Genomic DNA, 22,926 nt, shown 5'->3' with positions numbered 1-22,926 from the left:
ACCTACCCGACATCTCAAACATCTTTTAGCGTACTTACTGTTGCTTCCCCACGCCCACTCCTTCTTTGCTCCCCCAGCCCTCAGGGTCCTTAAAATACATACTTTTCCATTTTTTGGAGGGCCTGACATCAACAACACACATTTGCTACCAGGCTGCCCCACTTTCACAAATGCACTTTTGCACAAGTGAAAATCAATCTTTTTATGTACCGCTCCAAGTAGCGTCCTCCATCTTGGATCGCTAAATAAAAAATAAATAATATAGAGCCCTTGTCATTCAAAAGGTGTACATATGTGTGGTGATGCATGCTGCTTGATGATGGCTGTTGTTAGGTACATTAGTGGTGATCCAGGTTAAGGTGGACCTGAATAATCCACTAACTTCTGTTAGATGAGACACCTGTCTCATTCTTTCAGTATTTCAAAGGCTACTAATAGGTCTAAGGGGGTCGTGTGGCAGCTTCCAGTTTCTTCTAATCCACCGTTCTTACCCAACCTCTGATAAAAATTCTACATAACCAATCTGGGGGGAAAAAGTAAAATGTGAATGCTAGTCATTCAGTAAATCCAAAGATGTAGGACTTGCCTTGCACCCTCCTGTACAATATTTGCCGTGTACAGGGAATTAAAGTAAATATGTAGCTGTATGAGAGCCTGATGAAGGACATTGTTTGAAATTTGCGAACCACAATAAAAAAATAAAGTCAAAGTTGGCATTTCAGCTATCTTATACAATGAAACAAATATCACCTCCAGGGCCAAAGATCTTAGAAGGCAAAAGGTTCGAGTTATCTTTGAGTCACAAAAGTTGATTCCCTTCTTCCCCAGTCATATGATTGCCTAATGCCCTTTGACCTGTCATTTTCTGCACTGACTGATCTGCCTTTTTGTTCCAGCCCAATGGAATGCCCCCAAAATGTCCTTTTGTTTTATTTTCCAAGTAAATTTAAACTTCTGGGGCATCGGTGTGAAGCTCAAGGTGGCTATAGTCTGCTGGATATCAAAATAGAGTTTTTCTCTTCTTAAACACAGCTAGATTCTATATGAGCCCCTGTTATGAAGCTGGGAAATTCAGTGCCCATGGAATGGACAGACAAAATACGATGAGAGGGATCAAATCCTATTAGAAGGGTGCTGGACAAATGTTGAATGTGATCTGAGCGCATAAGACCAAATAGGGTATTCTACCGGCTTCCACTGTTACAGAACTCTGGCATACTCTTCTGTTTGTATTTGTATGAGTATCATTTCTACAGAACCTGAACCCAGAGCTATCAAAGTGCCTTTACCTTCTTTTCTTTTGTCTTTGATTGGTCATTTTATTCATGTTGACAATATTTCAAGTGTAGTTTAAGTATGTGGCATTGTAGGAGGTTCTGCATAACAAGCAGTAGATCTTGGATCTCATAGTGAATTTAAGACCACTATTGTACTAGATTAGAATCAGGATGGTACAGGAATTGGAACCATATAGCGTATCATTGCAAGATTTGATTGGACAGGGCAAACCCTGCATTATTTCCTGGCTTAGCCGTATCAAAGTTTGGTTATTGAAGTTAGACCTTGAGGAGCTTTGGGATTGTCCAGAAACCATCACAACTGATTTTAGATCAAAGGTAAAGGAGCACTACAGGAAATATCTTATGGTGAAAATGTATAATGACCTGGGTGAAGGAGGTTTGATAGATACATTTGTACCTCATATCACTGCTTTTGCTTTTGATGTTGAACCGTAACAAGCTTGTCACTAATTGGGCAAATTGATTACTTGGTTCTGAAAGAGTCAGTTAGATTCTAATTTGGATTGAAATTGTGTTTTCTTTTTTCTGTTTTGTGAACTGTTTAGAAAATATTTACTGCTTTCCTGATATACTGCTGTGATTGACATAGGTGGCTGACTAGGTCAGACCTGAGGACCAAGCCATCGTAAGATGTCTTTCCTTTCAAAATAGAAGACTTCTCTTTAGCAGTCGATGTCCTAAAGTCATGGTTTCAAATAGCATCATTTTAAGGATGACTAATCAGAAGAAACCAACGACAGAAAGTGAGACCTTCATATGCTATCACAGACCAAAGTGTTCCATGATCAAATTAATGTAGCTTCATAAAGCCAACGCCGTTCAAGCTACCCTGGCTGAAGAGGGCTGTTAGCCCTAAACCGGTCTCAGGATGCTTGTTTCCAGTTCAGGGAAGACCTGGCTTGGCAGTTTGGGCTGGCCTGTTCCCATGAGGCTCAGGGTAAAGACTGATTTACATATAGCTGTGTCTGAACCTGGGGTGGCAAAGTGAGCTAAAGAACGATGATGGATTCAACCCAGATCTGTGACTGGGGGTGAGTGCTCCGTCCATCATCTCCTTGTGTTTGTTTTGTGCATCTTCAGCATGCTATCATGTGATCTGGAAAAAAACACTTGCAAAGCGATTGCAATGCCAGCGTCTTAAACCTCAAGTCACCAGTGGCATAAAATGTATGTTAAAGACATTGCATCCATCCACATAAAAAAGAAGCAAACATTGTTAAGTAATGCGTAAATAAAGTCCTCAGAAGCAGGCACTCATCTCTGTCTACCTATAGTCCTTTTCAATCTTATCTTAAATCATATCATCCTACATCCTCCACACGCACATCTCCAGAGCTTCCTAATCCTTAGCAGGCCTCTTGATTTTTCTCGATGCACAGGTTTGGCATATTGGTTGGTTTTTAGGTCTCGCCTACCAGACAGCTTTAAGCTGTCTTTATGCAGAAGTCTCTTGTGGACCAAACCAAAAACTCACAGTGTGCTTACAGTGGCTGGCTTGACTGGCACTCTCATTTGCTTGCTTCTTATTCTTTGATGTGCATGTCTCTTCTTGTATTTGTCCTTTCCCTAGAGCACTGCCTTGTTACCGTTCTTTTGATTGGCTAACCTGTATCTATTCACTGCTCACATTTAGGGAACTATTTTGTGGGTTTCATTAAGCACTTCTCAACCTGCACCTCCACTGTTCCTCTACCCCTCAGTTGTATTTTTGGGAGGTCCCAGAAGTTGCCATTTGCTACTGGATGCTCCACACCGCAAGTAGTGCTTAGGTGCGCCTCCATTGTTCCCTCCGCCCACCCAATTTGCAGTCCGTTCCTCCATTGGCAGCCCTTACACACTCACCCACTCTAACAATCGTTTATTTGACTTTTTTTGTCCGAATTTGACAGCAACCATTTGCAGGTGGCCCACTCCATTATAATGAAAGTGCTTTTAAAAAAAAATATATATATATATATATAATTTACTGATCTACTTGGCTTTCTCCATCTCACAATGATAAATGTCAAATGTTCTTGTTAAGTGCACATATCACCGGGGAAGGTCTCATGGAGCTAGCAAAGCTTCAGCAAGATGGACAGTGTGATAGAAAAATTACTGGATAAAAACCCAAGTTTTTAATTCTCTTTGAAAGTGTTTGTGATCAGCTATGGATGGAAGATGCGTTGGCAGCTTATTCCAAAGCTTGGGGGCCTGATAAGAAAATGACCGACCTCCATTTCGGGCCGTTCGAATGCGTGGTAGAACAAGGTTGAATTTAGTGCTGGATCTTAGGGGTCTGCCAGGCTTGTACCATTGGAGTTTCTTGGCTAGGTATCTAGGGCCGGTATCGTACAGAATCTTGTGTGTGAGGCACAAGACTTTGAAATGGCCTCTCTGTCTCACCGGAAGCCAATGGAGAGTTTTGAGGCTGGGGACTGAAGTCGATCTGGGTGGAAGATTTAGAATAAGTCTGGCAGCAGTGTTTTGAAGAATTTGGAGTTTGGAGAGCAGATCTTCATTTAATGCACCGAGCAGTGCATTTCCATAATCCAAGCGGCTGATAATAAGACATTGCACCATAGGTTTCCTGGCTTCTACGGGTAACCATTTAAAAATTCTGCGGGGATTCCGCATGATCCCATAGCAAGTGCCGAGTACTGTGTTAACGTGAGCTTTCATGAACAGTGTGTTACCAATAGTTACTCCGAGATTACGCACTGCTTGTTTGGCTGATGGACATGGACCCAATTCCAAGGGCCACCGGTCTTTGGACCAGTGTTCCTCCGCTCTACCAAACAAAATGATCTCGTTCTTGCTGCCATTAAGTTGCAATTTGTGCCTGCTCATCCAATCATTTACATGAACCATACAGTTCTTGAAACGGGATTTTGTGTCCGCTTAGTCTGGACCAAAGGTGATAAGTAACTGAGTGTCATCAGTGTATGACACTGTTTCAAAACCATATGACCTGATGATACCTGCCAGCGGTGTTAGGTAGAGATTAAAAAGCATGGGGCTAAGGATGTAATGCTGTGGGACACCTGCGCTTACTAGTCGACTTCACGAAGATATAGAGTCAATATGGACGGTTGTTGTGCGGTCCATTAGATAGTTCTCGAGCCATTCAAGGGCCATCCCCCTGATTCCCACCTCCCACTGATAGAAATGGGGATCTCATTGTTCTGTAGACACATGCATGGTGCTCTGACTGTATAGCGCAAGCCACACTGGGGCTGGACTCTCTCTCCCATAACCAACCAGGACACCTGACACCTAATATCAATCAGGGAAAGGCCTACTATAGGCCACAGCCAAAGAAAGGAAGTGTCTCAGCAACTTCCTTTGTACACAAGGTGACGTGCCAAGACTGCTCCGATTTGACGAAAGGTGCTTCTGCATTCCCGCCTTGACTGTTTAGGTATTTAGGTTTTGCACTGACTTGTTCAGGTTTCTGCTTTACTCTATTTCCCTTGTTTCCTCTTCCTTCAGCAACATACCCAACTCCTTCCCTCTCCTAGTTTGACTGATTCACTCCTGTTTCTGTGAAGCAATCCTTTGGTTGGGGTGGGGGCCTCTTACTCGTACTTATTTCGGCTTCTTATAACTTTTCAGAGGCATTTATCACCACTTCTCTGACGTTGCTACTGGCAACTCAGATTATCAGAAGCAGTTCATTCTGGCCTAGGTAATTCACTCAGGAAGTCTGATAGTGAGTGGGGAGTATTATTTAGAGCATAGGCACTTATTGGACTGAGGACACCCTAATGCTTACAGCCCTTGTCGCGTTTCAGATGCATTCATATCACTATTATCTGTTTTCTTACCCCTTTAGGGTGCCTCTCGCTGCCCTGTCTAATATGCTGTCAAGTGGTCCACTAAGAGAGGTAGTGAGACACCTCTTTGGATCACCTCCTGAGGGTTCAACTGTCTCCTTCTGCCAGACATGGACACTCTTCTGATCTCAATTAAGGAAATTTGTAGCATGCAAAATGTTGGACCCCCAGGTTTTGCTAGCCCTGGTCTTATCAGCCAGCTTGTTCTTCAATCTGTGAATATTGTGAATGCATTTGGAACAGTAGATGATATACCAATTCAGAAGCGGGATCATAACACTCAATTATTTGAGAATTTAAGTAGGTGTTCTAGGTTTAGTGCCAATGTGTGGATTTTTGGCCTGTTGAACATGAAAGGTATTCAGTTGTGGGAACTGGCAGATGACCTGGATTTTGCAAAGGTTACAGTAGTAAAATTGTGAAGTGGAAAATGGGTGATACATATTAGATGTTTATGAAAGTACACTTGTACATTAACAGTATTATGTTTGTCATGGTGGCACTTTACTTACTCTCTTGACTAACATGTATATTGGCAGAAGAGAGGCATGCAGATTCACTGTCCCTTACATTTTGCCCTCCATTCAAAAAGTGCATCATGCCACAGTCTCGTGGGGTGCGAGCAGGCAAACGGATCTTCTTGCATGCAGATTGATGGTGCCTTCCTGTGACTGGATGAAGTCGTAATTGATTTTTTAAGAACCAATGATGTTTAGAAGTGGCTCCTCAGGTTGGCGTGATGAAAAGGCAGGGCAAAGGGCCAGATGTATGAATATCTGTTCAAAATACGGGTTGAAAAATGCAGCCAGTATATTTGTGACAAAAGGCCAGTTCTTAAAAATCAAAATCTTAGTGGGTTGGAATCTGACTAGCCTCATGAATATCAATGAGGTAGGTTGCAAATTGCGACACAACATGTTTGGATGCGTGTTGTGTTGCCTGAGGCGACACGCGCTCAGCAACAGGCTAATGCAGGTCGCGGGTGTGAAACGCGGTAGCCCAATAACGACTCGGGAGCCAGGTTATGTTACGCAATGGTCTCGCCATCGTAGCCCTACCTGCTTACGTACGTGCGCGACCACATTTATTAACTTGAGGTCACATGACCTCCACGTTGTGCGCCTTTTGCGTCACAGGCGCAACACAACACCCCTCCCCAACAAACATTGAAACCAAACAGTCAACAAGGTTCTGAGCGACCTTTTACGAATTGCTACCCAACAATGTTCAGCAAAGATAACATAAAACGGTCTTACGTAAAGTAGTCCTTCAGGCGGCAGGAGGGCGCTGGGTTACCCCGCAGTTGATGCTGAGATAGTCCCCTGTTTTGGGACTCACGGCCACCGGCATCCGGGGCCTCTTCACCATGCTGGGTCTCGGGACGGTGGTCACTGTCATTCAACGCTATCCCTGTGGCGACTCTGCCCGGGCTTGACACGGGACTCGGGGATTCCCAGATGTCTTCAGTGGCCAATGCGCCTGACGCCCCGCTAGAGCTGGACTCCGCCACTGGTGCTCTCTGGGAGACGTCCTCACACTGAACTGGTGAAGGCCCCGATCGCTCGGGTTGGTACCTCTTGAAGTGTGAGACGTTCCGGGTTATGGTTTCTCTCACTCGCGTAGCAATGATTCGTGTTCCTTTAGACATTGACTACAGTCCATGGGTCCTTTTCATATGTCAGCCTAAACTTGCCACTGGTGATTTGATTCTTGAGTAGCACCACATCGCCTGTTTGCAGATGTGGCACTTGGGCCCTCTGCCTATGACTGACCTGTGCATGGGCCTTGTGGCACCGGGCATCGATTTGGATGTCATCCAGGGTCTCCGGCTGCCACTTGGGGTGATGGGGAATCGAGTCCGTGACCACTCGCCCCATGAGAAGATGGGCCGGGGCTATGCCAGTAGTGGTGTGGGGTGTTTGGCGATAGCTCCTTAAAAAGGTAAAGATGGCCAGCTCAATGGACTGTCCTTTGTCATGCGCAATCCGGATTACTTTTTTAAAAGTCAGCATGAATCTCTCCGCCTCGCCGTTTGCTTGCGGCCACCGGCGTGTGATTCTTCGGTGATGGATACTGAGAGACTTCAAATAAGAGGCAAATTCTTGCCCTTGAAAGGGGGGTCCATTGTCTGTCCTCAGCTCTTGTATGAGACCATGGGTAGCCATGATTTTCTCCAGCTTGGGTATTACCTCCGCAGCGCTGGGCGCAGATATGATCTTGACTTCGGGTTACTTAGAGTGGTCATCAATAGCCACAAATGTGTGACGTCCATCAGGAAGGCTACCAAAGTCTAAGCTGACGCGAGACCACGGAGTTGTCGGCCGAGGTTCAACCATGATTGGCGCAGGTCGGGGTGTTTTCCCTGTCACTTGACAGGCCGCACATGACCGGATGGTGGCTTCCACAAGTTCGTCCATTAGCGGGAACCACACCTTGGTTCGAAGTCTGGACTTAGTCTTGACCATGCCCTGATGTCCGATGTGTGCCAGACGGACAACCTGTTTGGTTAACGACGTCGGCATTACCAGCCTGTGTCTCCTTAGGAGGCACCCCGTGTCATCTTCAGTCAGCTCATCTCTGACGTGATGTACGCTGTCCATGACCCGCTGTGCATTGGCCATCAGAACTCTCTATTCTTCCGTGGCCTTGTGCCAGTTGCCGCTTTGTAGAGCCGCTCTGGCTCGCTGTAGGCATTCATCTTTGCTGGTGGCTTCGCGAAGGCTCTCCATGGAGAGAGGTAGTGGGCAGGAGCGAGCGGTGACGCACCAAACATATTCTTCTGTGTCGGCCGCGTCCTCCGTTTCTTGGACCGTGGCTGCCCAGGGATGTCAAGACAGGTAGTCAGCCGGATTCCAAGAGCCGGGTTGATATTCCACTTTGTAGTTATAATTCTGGAGCTGCAGCATCCACTTCTCGATCCGAGGCGGAGGCTTGTTGGATGTCCCTGAGAAAAGCGCTACCAGTGGCTTGTGGTCCGTTGCTACCACGAAGGGTTTTCCATATATGTACAGGTGAAAATGGCGGCACCCCCAATGAATGGCAATGGCTTCTTTCTCGATTTGGAAGTATCGTTGCTCCGTCTCGTTGAGGGATCGGCTGGCAAAAGCCACCGGGGCCCAGTTCTCCTCCGGGGTCCGTCTCTGCAACAGCACAGCCCCTAAGCCCATGGGGCTGGCATCCACTGCAACCAGTGTCAGTTTTCTGGGGTCAAAGAAGGCGAGTGTGGTGGCTTCGGAGAGGGCCTCTTTGATTTCCACGAATGCCTTGGCTTGGTCCGGACCCCACTTCCAGGGGGTGGAATCCTTGGTAAGCTCTCTCAAGGGTAGGGTCAAGTTGGCAAGATCCCGGATGAACCTCCCGCAATAATTTACCATGCCGAGGAAGCTGCGGACCTTGGTGACGTTTGTGGGGGCGACGGCATCTTTTATGTCTTTGACCTTTTCGGGGTCGGGGTTGACTCCTTCCGTGGAGAACGTGTATCCTAAGAATTGTAGCTTTCTCCATAGGAACTCACATTTTTCGCGATGCAAGGTGAGGCCTGCATCCCGCAATCGACGAAGTACTTGGGTGAGGCGAGTGTTATGTTCGGGAATTGTTTTTGCATGTATCATGATGTCATCACTGACATCTGCGATGAGTTCTTCTATAATGTTCTGGAATACTTCCGCCGCGCTGGACACTCCGAAGCTTAACTGGGTATATCTCCGGAGCCCCACATGTGTCGAGAATGTTGTAATATTGCGAGACGCCTCATCTAGCACCAACTGATGGTATCCAGACCTCAGATCTAACTTGGAAAACCAGGAGGCTCCGGTCATTTCCCCAATCAGATCGTCTATTGTGGGGGTGATGTGGTGTTCCCTCTTGATGGCGACATTGGGGAGCCTCATATCGACACAAATCCTCACCGCGCCTGGCTGTTTGGGTTTTCGGGTGGCAACGATCGGGGACACCCACGGTGTGGGGCCAGTCACTTTTTCGATTATACCAGCGGCCTCCAACTTCTTGAGCTCTTCCTCGACCGTGGGACGCAGGTGGAAGGCTATCCGCCGGTGCCGCAGGGCCACTGGTTGGACGGTGGGGTCAATGTGGAGGTGTATCCCTTTCCCCTTGAACCTCCCAATCTCCTGGAATACTTCCGAGAATTCAGATAGGAGATGCTGGATGGACTCCTGGTGTACCCCGAAGGCGAACGTCACCACCCCCATGTCTTCAGCGGCTCTGCACCCAAGAGCATTCCCTGCCCATCTTCTGTGACATAAACGTTGGTCGAGATGGATTGGGTACCATGTGATATGGACGTTCGGAATCGGCCTCGTATCTTCAGAGGTGTGTCTTGACCGTATGCGAACACTGTGATGGTCAAGTGGTAGAGGACTGGCATGGGATTCATGGTGCGATGTAGGGTCGACGCCATGATGTTGATGGTAGCACCGGTGTCGACTACTGCCATTACCTCTTGGGACCCCACTCGAACGCTGCACTGGGGCAGCCGTCGCACCTTCCGTGTTGAGGTGCCGATCATGTGGACTTTGTGCACAACCCGCTGTTCCTCCTCATCGTCATCCATATCACTGGGTCCTCTTCTCCTTCGGGCAGGGCATTCACCACTTGGCAGGGTTTGCGGTATGTCTTGGACCTGCAGACTTTCTCGAAGTGGTTAAACCTTCCGCACCCTGAGCATCTCTTGCCTTTGGCGGGGCACTCCGCTGACGGATGGGGTGAACCTCCGCAGTATCCGCAGGCTTTGGGTTGTCCTGATGTGGATGTCCCGGGTCCCTTCTTGGCCCACCTTGTCCAGGGTTTGGTTGTTACGGCGTTCACTGGTTCGGCCTTCACAGGCACTTGGAGGGCTGCTTCCATGTGTGCTGCCCATGCTTTTGACAATTCTTTGTTCCGCCCCAGGGTCAATATGTCCGCGAGAGACTTTCCAGATTCCTCAAGTATCCTTTCCCAGAGCTTGGTAGATGCGCAGCCTTGAATTATCTGTCCCCGAATTTCTTCTATCTCATCCAGGAATCCGCATGTGGATGCTAGGTTTTTAAGTCTGGCATGGTACGTGTCCAACGATTCTTCTGGGAGCTGACGCGCTTGCCGAAATATGAACCTTTCGTAATCTTGATTGGCCATGGGTTCAAAATGTCTGTTGAGGGCATTTATCAGTGTGTGGTGGCTCTTGGGTGTTGCTTCCACCAGCGTTTTGGCGATGTTATGGATGTCCTTCCGCCCCAGGTGCAACAGCATTGCTCTTTTCTGGTCCTTATGGACCTTGGTGGCCTCAAAGAATATGAGTAGGCGATCCACCCAGTCCTTCCACTTTGGCGCCAGCGGTGAGGGCGATCCCTCCACAATAAATGGCTCTATAGGGGGTATCGTAGCCATGTTTGCCGCCTTGACTGGTGACTACATCGTTGCCCGGGCCTCCCACACAGATTTACAGCCTCTCCTGGATTTGATTTTTCCTTGAGCATGTGATTGTGCTAGTGACTTGCTTTTGCCAGTGCTTATTGAGCTGGTGCTTGTTGGCTTGCTTTTGCCAATGTTTGATGTTTTACTTTGTCTTATTTCTCAGACTCCCAGCACTCTACTGGGCTGCAGCTGGTTACTCTCCTCTTATTGGAGGGGCAGGGGCTTGGGCTCTTAGTGGAGATTCACACCTCCATATGATTGGTAACTTCACTGCAGTTGGCCATGTGGTGAGGCTCCTTCATCTCCCTTCAGTGTTTCTGCCCAGTGAAGGATGCCTGATCGCTGTGGGGTACCTGGGTGTCTCCTTGTGCAGCCTGGGCTGCACTGTATTGGGCCTAGACCACGTGGCCAGGAGTTCAGGGCCTTACATGCAGCAGCGTGCTGAACGGGGGAGGGGCAGCGCTACTTCTCACCTCTGGGGGGTGGCACCAACGTTCCTGCACTCCGCTTGCTTCGCGCCGATGAAGAGGCGCACCGGAGACCACGCCGCTCTCGGGGCGGCAGCACACACGCGCCGGGGCACGAGCGCCGCGAGCCGATGGCAGAACTCGCGGCCGCCACACCAGCGTTCGACGAACCACGAGGATACGCCCACCCTCGTCGCCAGTTGTTGTGTTTGTTGCCTGAGGCGACACGCGCTCGACAACAGGCTAATGCAGGTCGCGGGTGTGAAACGCGGTAGCCCAATAACGACTCGGGAGCCAGGTTATGTTACGCACTCGTCTCGCTGTCGTAGCCCTACTGGTTTACGTAGATGCGCGACCACCTTTATTAACTTGAGGTCACATGACCTCCATGTTGTGCGCCTGTTGCGTCACAGGCGCAACACAACAGATGCCATCACAGGGATTAAGGGATAAAGGCCTGCTGAGGGCTGCAGACCACCAAGTCTGTGATCACATCTCAATAAAGTAAACTTTTTTTTAAAAAATGAAGTCAATTTTCCTTACAGGAAACCGACTGTGCTTAAAAACAAAAGTTTACTTTTTTTTTTCGGTTTGTTTTATAGTTTTCAGTGGTTCCGTGGACCACTGCCTACCACCAAACAAACATTTAATCGTCTCAAGGTGCTAGAGGGTGGCTCCGTTGAGTGCTGGTTTCATCCAAAGAGCCAGGCCTTGAGGTCTTTCCTCAACTGGGGCAATGTGGGAGCTTGCCGGAGGTGGAGGGGGAGGTCGTTCCAGACCTTGGCTACGAGGTAGGAGAAGGACTTTCCTCTCATTCTGGTCTTGTAAATGGATGGGACGGTTGCCAGAGAGAGCTTGGCTGATCGGAGGTGTCTTTTGGGTGCGTGGAAGGAGAGGCGTTTGTTCAGGTATGTGGGCCCAGTGCTGTGAAGGACCTTGTATGCGTGTGTGAGGAGTTTGAAAGGGTATTCTTCTTTCGACTGGGAGCCAGTGGAGTTCGCAGAGGTGTTGGGTGATATGACTGCGATGGGGGATGTCGAGGATCAGTCTGGCTGAGGTGTTTTGGACGGTCTGGAGTTTGTGAAGGAGTTTCTTGTTGATTCCGGCATAGAGAGTGTCGCCGTAGTCCATTCTACTGCTGATGACAGTTTTTCTGGATTCACATGGGATCCATCTGAACATCTTTCGAAGCATACGGAGGTTGTTGAAGCAGTTCGAGGATACGGCATTGATCTGGCGGTTCATTGGGAGCGATGAGACTAGTATGATGCCGCGGTTTCGTGCATGGTCTGCCGGGTGGGGGGATTTCCGAGGGCATGGGGCCACCAGGAGTCATTCCACATGAGGGGGGGAGCCAAGGACGATGACTTCTGCCTTCTCTGAGTTGAGTTTCAGGCAGCTGTTCTTCATCCAGGTGGCGATGGCTTCATCCGTTCTTGGAAGTTGTGTTTGGTGGTGTTGGGTGTCATTGGCGTAGGAGACAATGTTCAGCCTGTAGTTCCTGATCATGGTTGTGAGGGGGGCCATCTAATGTTGAAGAGGGTGGGGCTGATGGAGGGCACTCCCCAGTTGGTCTCTGTCGGTTCCGAGAGGTAGGGAGGGAGTCTGACCAGCTGAGTTCTGCCGGTGAGGGAGGAGCATATCCAGTCGAGGGCCTTGCCATGGATGCCGGCGTCATGGAGTCTGGTGGCTAGGGCGTGGTGGGAGACAGTGTCGAAGGCAGTCGAGAGGTCCCAGAGGAAGAGGGCTGCCATCAGGACAACTTCATTCTGTAATCTAATACAGGTTAAAGGAATCAGAGCAATTTAATTCTGCAATCTAATGCAAGATAAAGCAATGACAAAATCTCCATCTGTAATCCAGTAAAGGATTAACTCAACTCGGTAATCTAATTCTCTCTTGAAATACACATACACGGTGTTGTGCTTACAGTAAAATCATTCTGTACTTTACAGTTAGATCATGTTGTACTTTAGTGCTGGATAAATAATGTGTATAGTCTCCACTGAATTTATGCTTGCCAAATTAATCAGAACAATCGGCTTCTCTAAAGCTTTGGAGGATAAAGTTATCAGAATGTTCTGCGTGTGTGGAGGGAGGCGGGTAAGCACACGTGCAGGCACAACTTCCAACACCAAAAGTAAAAAAATTGGATTCAACCTGCAAGGAAGTCTGGTGTTTGATCAAACCTTGTTACACTTTTTTCTTTCCTCTGCCAATGTAACTATTTTACAAAAGACACGTGTTGCGTCACTTTTCAGGCAGTACTCCTATTATAACAAATATTTTAGAATATCCTCTTTGACATTCCACAGCTTGAAGTGCATCCTTAATTGCACTGCAAGAATGTTTGTATAGAATTCCCATGGCTTCAAGTTTTAAATCAATGTTTGGTGATTTGAGCAAATGAATAAAAAAAAATTAAATAATGTGTTTTTTTGTGGAACTAAGGCAAATATGTGAAGCACCTTCTATTCTACCGCATGTGAGCAGCCAATACTATCTTTTATGCTACAAGTAGTGAAATGATTGGGCCTGATCCCTTTGTGCTTCAAACAGACTAGTTATACAGCAATATTTATTTCAAAACAACAGAATGCAGGCGGGTCACTCGCAAGCCTTGGCATTCAATCTCATTATCTAGAGCCACGGAAACTGCCTTCCAATGATGAGTTTGGTAAATGAAAAGGATTTTTAGAGAAATTACCTTCACAATATTCATGTTATCAAATGTGGTTACTGTATAAAAGCCTTTTCTGAAGACCAATGGGCTGTAGGAACAATAAGATAGTGTTCTTTGCAAAGGGTGACATTATTGGACTGTAAAATGATGCTAAAACAGCGGTACATAGTATTAAGAGAAAGATGCAGGCTTTTGAGCCATCGTTAGAAAATAAACTTTTTGAGGGGGTAACATATGAACTCAGTCAAAATATTGACAATATTTCGGACAACTGTGATCATATTAAACATAGGATCCATCACATTACCATCTTAGACCCACTCCTGCAGCTTGTTTTCACTGGAGTTCCAGCTGTGCCCTTAGCTTGACTAGTACTGGTCAACATTAAGCTGTCTGTGTCTGAGCTGGAAGAGTAAATATCCTCTTCATGACTCTGGTGAGTGTGTGCTCCTGTCCTGAGTTCATCATAGCAAGTTTTCTAGGTTTTGACTTTCCCATCAGCACACTTGGCAAAGATGCTTGTGCGCTGAGGGCTTCCAGTGGCACAGATTGCGGCTCATAGCGGGGTCTCTGTCGTCTAGAGGGCCACTCTATGCGCCCACTCTGTTTAACGGAGCTGGACTACTGTCACCTCACTGGATTGCTGAGAGTGGTGACAGCGACAAAAGTAGAGTGGTAGGACAGGCGTGCCAAGGAGACTCGCCAACTAGCCTCTCCTGTGTTTTCAAATAAGTCTCCCATTGCCTTGCAGTCAGGTCCTTTGCTTCATCCATCTGGACATGGATGATGCTTGAGTATGGCTTACTTCTAAGCGTAGGGGTCATGCATGGAGTGTGTCTCTGAGGCTTTTGCCACACAGGAATGCATTTTGATGTCCTAAATCTAAGTCCTACGACGGTAGAGTAGAGGAAGTCCAAGACCACAAAGTGAATTGCAGGACCTCTCCACATCCATTATAGTGCATCCATCACTAGGATGTGGAAGAGAGGAGACCGGGGTCTTTTTGAAGCTCAGGGATATATCTCTGAGTTTTTGTGCTCCTTTATTCACTAGGTTGGCTACCCCTCCCCCTCCCATGGGCAATTGTGAGACTGTGAGGGATGGGAGTCATCACTCTATTGGAACTAAATTAATCCCATTCCTAGGTAAATGCTAACTCCGATTGCTACTGGCACCACAGGAACTGTTTCCCTAGTAATTGCATGAGAGGAGGAAAGATCTATTTGTGCATTGAATTACAGACTGAAACTAGGCCTGGGTGGGAAATTCCGCTTTGCTCACAGAGTTTGTCCCACTCTCCGCTCTGTGTAGAGTGTAGAGTTCCGATGAACTCCACGTAGTGGTGCAGAGTTTTTTCTCTCTCGCGGCTCACCAACAATAAGTTGGCAAGCGCAATTGAGAAAAAACGTATTCCACACTTGATCTTATCCAAAAGGCCAAGAAGAGATGAGAAAAAACTTATTCCAGACCACTTCCCAGTGAGATTTCTTTACACGGCGGTTGTGGCTGGTCGCTACCACTCGTGTTAAGAAACCTTCCGTTCGCGTTGAGGAAACTGCAGCTTGATTAGTACATCTATTCGAGCTGCAAAAAGTAGCAGCGCCCTCTTGCGTAAGCACATATCCTTGGGCTGCTCTATTTCATTACATTGGGGATCAAGTGTTAAAGGGGTGCACTTGGTGGTCTTTGAGTGAACTCAATAGCACGGTTAAGAGCCACTCAATGGTGAAAGGTCGAGTCGGCCCTGAGATTCCTGAAAAGGTTCCCAAAGTCTGCTATCGAAATCAATATGTCTAATGGCATTTGATGCGGAAGAGAGACAGTGGGAGATGTGTCACCAACACCAAATCCAAGTGGAATGTTTATCAAGTAGTGGGAAATCCAAAAGGTTTGGTGTTTTATCTAGGCCTGGGCAAAGGTCATGAAAAACTCTGCCAAGCTATACTGAGTTTCACGAGCGGCAGAGTGCATTAACTCACGCCGTTCACACTCATTTTTTGCACCGGGTGTTTGTCCCCCGCTGTAAAATCAGCACAAATGGCATCAATCGCAGTGCAAGAGGGCGCTGCTTCTTTCTGTTGCTTGAGTAGAAGTTCTACTTCAGCGGCAGCTTCCCAATGCGAACAGAAGGTTTCTCAACGTGAGTGGTAGCGACTATCCGCAACTGCCCACAGTGAGTAATCTTGCTGTAAAGCAGTGTAGCGTTGGATTTTCCTCACTCACGCTTACCGTGGGCGAGCGAGGAGAAAACGACGGAACGTAAGTGGAGCTTTTTGGAACTCCACGAGCTCCGCTGAGCGCAGAGTGCGAAAAACTCTGCAAACTCATAGAATGGAGCAGAGTTCACCGCCCAGACCTAGATTTCTCACCGACTCTGACAGTTTGTTGTGTTGTGTAAATGGGTGTCCATCACAAGCAGATGCTGAAAGGAGCAGATTGAACTGTGTAGAGCATCTCTATCCAGGTGAAGAGCTCAATGTAGGGAAAGACAAAGCCACAGAGTATTATTTTACTTTTTTGCAGTTTTATAGGGCACACACATAGCCGCAGGGTATTAGAGCAATTTACAGCAGCACCGGATTACATTATACATTTTTTATTTTGCTTTTTAGGCATGGGGTGATTGGGTCGCTACTGCTGAGTACCACAAGATTTTGAGCTGTGGCTGGGACTTGAACATGGACCCCAGTTCCAAAGTCAGCAGCTCTGGCCCGAAGGCCACATCCCCTCCTGAGAGAGTACACATTTATCCAGGAACTACTTGATGCTCATTCGTTTTTGCTTCAGGAAAGTAGGTCGATCAGTAATAATTGTCATGTTGAGCTCTCTCCATCACTGGCTGGCAACTCAATCCATGTTGATAAGCTGATCATCCTGCTTTCCAGACAATCTCCAACTGAACTAAGTGATAACAATAAAAGTGATACAGTCTTGAGAAGGTTCTAAGCATGATGGGCCAAACAGATTGAAAAATGTCAGCTATTTTGTTGTACTATTTAATAGTTTTGATTGAACTACAAAACATTGGACTCATTATTTGAGAAAATAAAATACGCACCAAACAAAGGGCCAGACGTACTAAGCATTTTTACAGTCACAAACGTTCCAATTCGGCTTTTCTGACCGTAAAAATGAATTTCATATGTACTTTTTAAGAATCAGAAAAGTTTTTCTGAGTTATAAAATGGGATTGATAATGGATACCGATTTCGTATCTGGAAAGGAAGTGTTGCCCCTTTCAAACACGTGGCACGGCTCCATTTCCGAATGCACATCATGGAGTCCCTTCCAAATGTGTGGTGTCCCTTCCAAATACTGAATTGTTATGCCATGTATCGATGTTTTGTGACCAAGATCTGGTCGCAAAACATTCAAAAGTTACAGAGACCTCTAAGATTGTGGTAATCCATTTGGAAAAGGTAACCGGGTTCTCTTGGGATGACTTTCCCTTTGTGAATTAAAAAAAAGCATTAATGGGGAATAGGCAGTACCACTACCAAGTCTCTCCCCCCAACATCTTTTTTTTTTTAAATGCAGCCTAATTTCTGTTAAGGAAAACAAAACAGGTTGTTTTTATTCAAAACCATTACAGAGATGATGATCTTTTGACCCCAGCGGGCCACCATCTTTGTGATGGTCTCCAATCATAAAGAGTCAAATTTACGACCCATCTCGTTAATATTTATGAGCTATATCAGAGTGCGACCAATATTTTACAACCCACAATTTGTACATCTGCCCAAAAGTTTGCTTTGATTATTAAGAAAATGCAAGAATAAGTGACGCATCAACATTTTAATTAAGAAAACCAAGTCTTAGATATAGTATGTCCTTCACTTCTCTACAAGAAGTGAAATTAATTACTTGTACAGGGCAAACCCAGGAGACGTAGGATGCTACATCAACCTATAACATGTGATAGTTGCAAATAGGGCATTTCATGGCTCACGTGACTCCATCATATTGACCCTGAGAGCTGTCCAAATCCATTTCAGCAAAGGTTGATAGAAGGCAAAAAATATAAATTTATCATATGAAAATAACATAACAGACCATTGATAGTAAATTTACAGCTAGCGAGAGTGATTACACTGTCTGTCTCATGCTGTTGAAACCTACTTCCCAATAACTCAATGTCTCTTAGAATACAGCAAGTCCCACACCGGCACAAGATGGTGGCCAGCTTCAAAATCTGAGATTTTGTAACCATTTGTCTTTATTGTGTGATACTTGAAAAACGGCAAAGTTCGGAGGCTCTGGGGGTGGGCGGTAACGTGGGCTAGTGGGATACTTAAATGTCTTTTAGGTCTCGCCTAGCGATGCAGCGCATATGCTGCTCGCTTGGAAAGATCTATTGCCGTCGATTTTTCTTCCGAAGGGGGCAGGAGATGTGCACGCACCCGGACAGGAGTTGTGCATGCGTATGGTGTGCGGGCACGGCGCGCTTACGTCAGCTGCTTTTATTTACCAGCTTGTGAACGGACAGCATTCCACTCGTTGCTGCTTGTCACACTAAACCCCCATCCTGCTTTAACTATTTTGTCACTAAGCTCTCATGTTTTCAAAACCATGGTGATTTCCCAGCGGCCAGGCTTCTCACACGCGGTTCGTTTCCCGCGTTTGCCGTTCATAACTTTACTTAACCAGAAAATGTGTGTTGAGACTGTCGAGAAATGTGAGCGCTGGTCGGGCCTGGGGGCGTGGCCCCTCCGCTCTCTCCTATCCCGCGGACAGATGGAGAGTTGGTTTCATCTTGTTATCTGTGCTATTAATTCGTTTTCTTTCTCCCTGCCACCCTGGACTGTACTTCCCTTGACCAAAGTGTAAGAAAGGAAATTTTCGGTGAGGAGACTCGGTTTAAGCAGGGGGTGCTTCGGTAAAATCCGCTAATCTGCCGCATTGCCGACCTTCGTCTATTTGTTTGCGTTCTTTATCCTTCTCTGTAGGATGTTGCATGTTTCAGCACACCTTCCCCCACCCCTATACTGATGAAGTATTATGTTTCCAGTATTCCACTAAGCGCTAAGCAAAGGCATGAATCTGGCTAGATGTTTTCCCAGAGTTTTTGTTGTCTGTGACCAGTCCATCCGGCTCGGCTCTGTGTAAAATGGCAGAGCCTTGGTGTCAGCAGACACGGCTCGTTCGATGGACCTGACATATGTCAGATCTGCACACACATAAGGGTTGGGAGACGGAGTCTGTCTGTATTTTCTTGCAGTTTCAAAAGGAGCTGTTTTGCCCACGTCTAGTGCCGCTCGTGGCACAATGCTAGCAGACCACCTTTATTATATGTATTCTTGCTGAACTTTCAAAAGAACATACAGGGTGTCTCTGTAGGTACTGTGTGTGGACAGCAGGGGGACAAAGCACATTTTGTTATCCTCACTGATCTATCTAGATCCCAGCATGGAAACTGTATCCCCCCACCCGATGTGCAGCGGGAAAATTGCGCCCCTCCCAGTGCTCGCACTCCTGTTTGACGATCACACTAGCTGGCTACTAAGTGAAATATGTGTCACAGCTTTTGTGGGTGTGCTGGCCCGCCCAGCCCGTGTAACTGTGCTACTTCTAACTACAGAGAAAAAAAAAGTCACGACGCGTCTCTTTCCCTCCCCTGCCTCTTGCGCTCTCGCGGACTCCAATGCATGTGTCTGGCACCTCACAGCAGAGCAGAGGCTGACGCAGGCAAGATGTGCCCCAACCCCCGCTCTGCTGTGGCCAGCAGGAAACCCCGCACTCTCCCCTCCGAGCATTCAAATGCATTTTATAAGGCATTTTGTTCCCCATCTTTTCTCCTGCAGAGACCAGCGCCGTGTGTCCAATGGCGCACAATAGAGCTGCCAATAATGACGGTCTTTAGTGCCGGCGCACGAGACGCACACTCTATCCATGAATTAAACCTCTTCACAAGTGTGCAGAGCTTTGGGCTGCTGAGCCCCAACGCCGGAGAGCCAACCCGTTCAATCTGCTGTTCGGAAACACCACAGCCAACTGCCCACCTATAGTCAGCAATCCTAGCGAATAAACTGCCTTGCGCACACCCAAAAAAGCACAACAATTCGGAAGGATGGGCTTCGAGAGCACAGGGAAGGTGCATATAATGCAATTCCATAAGCATCGTGTCTATTCTTTTAAACAAATAGAGGTTTCCGTCAAGGCGTAACTTGCGACCAGTTAACCTAAATGTCTTCCGAACATTAAGAGCCTTTGTTAATCCGATTTTTTGTAACATCTTTGGCTTTCTCTGCCAGAGTATGTGCGTGATTAATTATTCATGCAAGGAAATAGTTCCAGTGCCACTTACTAAAATATTAAAAATGTGTAAATAAATACACACCCATATGGTGCAAGCTGTGGGGGCTGCTATGTTATTCGGGGAAGGGTGGCTGCGTTCTCGCCCCTTGTAGCGCTGCAGAACTTTGCTCTCCTGTCCTTGTTTCTGCTGACTACTTTCACCAGGAGAGGAAAGTGACTCTAGCCCTCAGAGCCACTTAAAGCAAACTCCCGCACCCATTCACCAGGTTCAGAAACACTTCCGCGGATGGCGCGCTTCTTTGATCTAAAGGGAAGTACTGAGTCGATCGGTGCAAGGTAACGCAAGACTTCTTGAGCCCAGGTAGCATCTCTAAGAAGCAAATGGTGTCCCTTCTGCCCTGGATCACTCTGAATCTACTGGAATATCTTACAGTTACGCCACCGTTCGAAGCCCCCCTCCCCCGCCTCAAATAAAGTACGTCTCTTCCCTGTCTGTCCAGCAGTCTAACATTGTCATTGCACTGTCGCTTCAAAAGTGAAGTGTTCTCTGCTTGAATGTAATATCTGAATTAGGGACTGTCGGTTGCTTCTGTGAGTAACATTTCTGTATAATTGGCAATTACAATGCCAATAGCTCAAACTCTCGCAAATGCGAGACCTATTGCATTGCAAATGCTTGCTTTAAAAGGGGATTTCTCCTTAAAAGTGAAGTATTAACGGACTGCCGCTGCCCGCGTCCCACGCAGTGGGACATCAGCAGGGCAGCTCTCTAGTGGCCGCCCGTCGCAGCCTTCCCCCTCCCCCTCTTCTGCCTCGCGCGCGAGGCCACGCCCAGGGAGGAGATCTCCCAATAAGCGTGTAGGTGGAGGCGGGCCGTTGGGGGGGGGCAAGGCCAGCCCCCCTACTTAGGCGTCCCTCTCGCCCAGCTCCTCCTCTGCTTCCTGCGTGCCGCTCCTGCTCGGACACGCGTATTTCCTGCCGTCTGCACCACGGTACTTTAATCGGGGCCCCCTCCAGCATCGTCGTGCCTTTCGGGATATCATCAACGTTCGGTGAGTCTTGCTAACCTCTCCCACCCCGGCCCTGTCCCTGGGCATGACCAGGTGGACAGGGCCCTGTGGCCCGGATGGCCATGGGTGTGGGGGGCGCAAGCAGTGGCCCGTGTCCCTGCGGGGCAATGCGGGTGTTGCTGGGGGGGTCATTTGTCGTGGCGCGATTGCGGGGTGGCAGGGCGAGGGGAGGTCCAGTATCGGACCGGGCGGATGCGGATGGTTGCGAGTCGTAGCGGCCAGGCGCGTTTCCCGTCCAATTATACGCGTGCTTGTAGGCACCGCCGCCCCCCCCCCCGCAGCATGCGCGGCCATTGTTTCCTTGGGTCCATCGCGTTCGAAAGTTACAAGGCCTAGGAGGGTATGCGTGTCACGGCGCGAGTCGGGCCGATTCCGGGCAGCAGGAAGCATCGCGGGTAGAGTGTCGGGGCCCCTCGCAACATGGCGAGCCTCGGGGGTGTCGGGGATCGGTGTGGGCGTCGCGTCCACTGATAGATTTGGCGCGTCGAGAGCAGACGCTCGCATTGCAGCAGCATGCCGAATCCCAGTGTGGCAGTATGTACCTTTATCCTGCCCACTGACTTAACCCCCCCGCCCGTCTCAGTCTGTGTAATGCGAAGGCGCGGTAGTGCAATCGATCCGTTACGGGGGTTTGAATCGCTTCTATACGCTACGCAACATAATTAAGAGTGCCCCCTTTGTCCCGCGAAATATACGCGGGTCATCGAACGATGTGGCGCGTTTACGGGCCGCGGGGGTTGTGAGGCTGTATGACGTCGTGTCCCATCCTGTGATTTTGGGCAAATAATTTGACCCTTTCCCCGTGGCCTGAATTTGTAATGTAATTACGGGGACCGTGTGAACCGCTCCAACATCCCGGGTGGAGTCGTGCTAGATAACAAAACGCAATAACACTAACAATGCAGGCCCCCTGGCGCGGCAAAAGCTACACAGGCCAGCGGATGTTGTGGCGCGTGAACAGACCGTGAGAGGGGGGGTTAGTTTGACCGTCGCGTCCACATCGAGGGATTTCTAGCCAATAACTTGCCCCCCCTTCCCAGCACCTGAACGTGTAATGCAGGTACGGTGATAGCTTAAAGCGTGCTAATCTCGGCAGGTTAGGCTCACGCGGTATAATCACTACGCGAATGCAATAAGAATGCTCGTTCTTCCACGTTAAGCTACACGGGCCACCAGCGATGTGGCGCGTTTAAATAGACATGGGGGGTTGTGTGTTGGTTTGAACGTCGCGTTTACATCCGGTGTGCCGGGCCAACAACGTGATCCCTTCCCGTAGCTGTATGTGCGTAACGTAAATAGGTTTATCGGGCTAAGCGCGCCATTACCGGCGGGTTGGCCGCACGCGTGTCATTCGTATGCAACAACAATAAGAATGCTCCTGTTTCCCGTTAAAGCTACATGGCCCATCAACGTTGTGGCGCGTCTTAATTGACCTCGGGAGGGGTTGTGTGTTGGTTTGGACGTCGCGTTCACACCCTGTGTTGCGGGACATTACGTGCACGCTTCCAGTAACTGAATGTGTTAAAGTAATTCGGTGATCGTGTACAGCGCGCCATGACCGGCGGGTTGGGTCCACGCGATAAATATATTACACGCAACAATAGTAAGAATGCTCCTTTTTCCACGTGAAAGTTGCACGGGCCATCATGAATGGGGCGCGTTTACATAGACCGCGGGGGTTGTGCGTTGGTTTGAACGTCGGGCCACACCCCGTGTTGCGGGACAATACGCGAGCCATCCCAGTGCCTGAATGGTTGGGCCGCTGGGGGGAGTGCAATTACTGTCTTAATTCCATGGGTACGGCCAACAAACCCGGTCGGACATAGGCCAGGCTGCGCATAGGGTGTTCACGGATGCGGTTACCTTGGTACCTTGAGAGGGCAGTTTTGCGACGCGAGTGGACACAGGCTACGACGCGCACATGAG

Source organism: Triturus cristatus, chromosome 12 (assembly GCF_964204655.1).
Source record: "Triturus cristatus chromosome 12, aTriCri1.1, whole genome shotgun sequence".
NCBI lineage: Eukaryota > Metazoa > Chordata > Amphibia > Caudata > Salamandridae > Triturus > Triturus cristatus.
The sequence above is the reverse complement of the archived record's forward strand: the minus strand, read 5'-3'. Positions refer to the sequence as shown.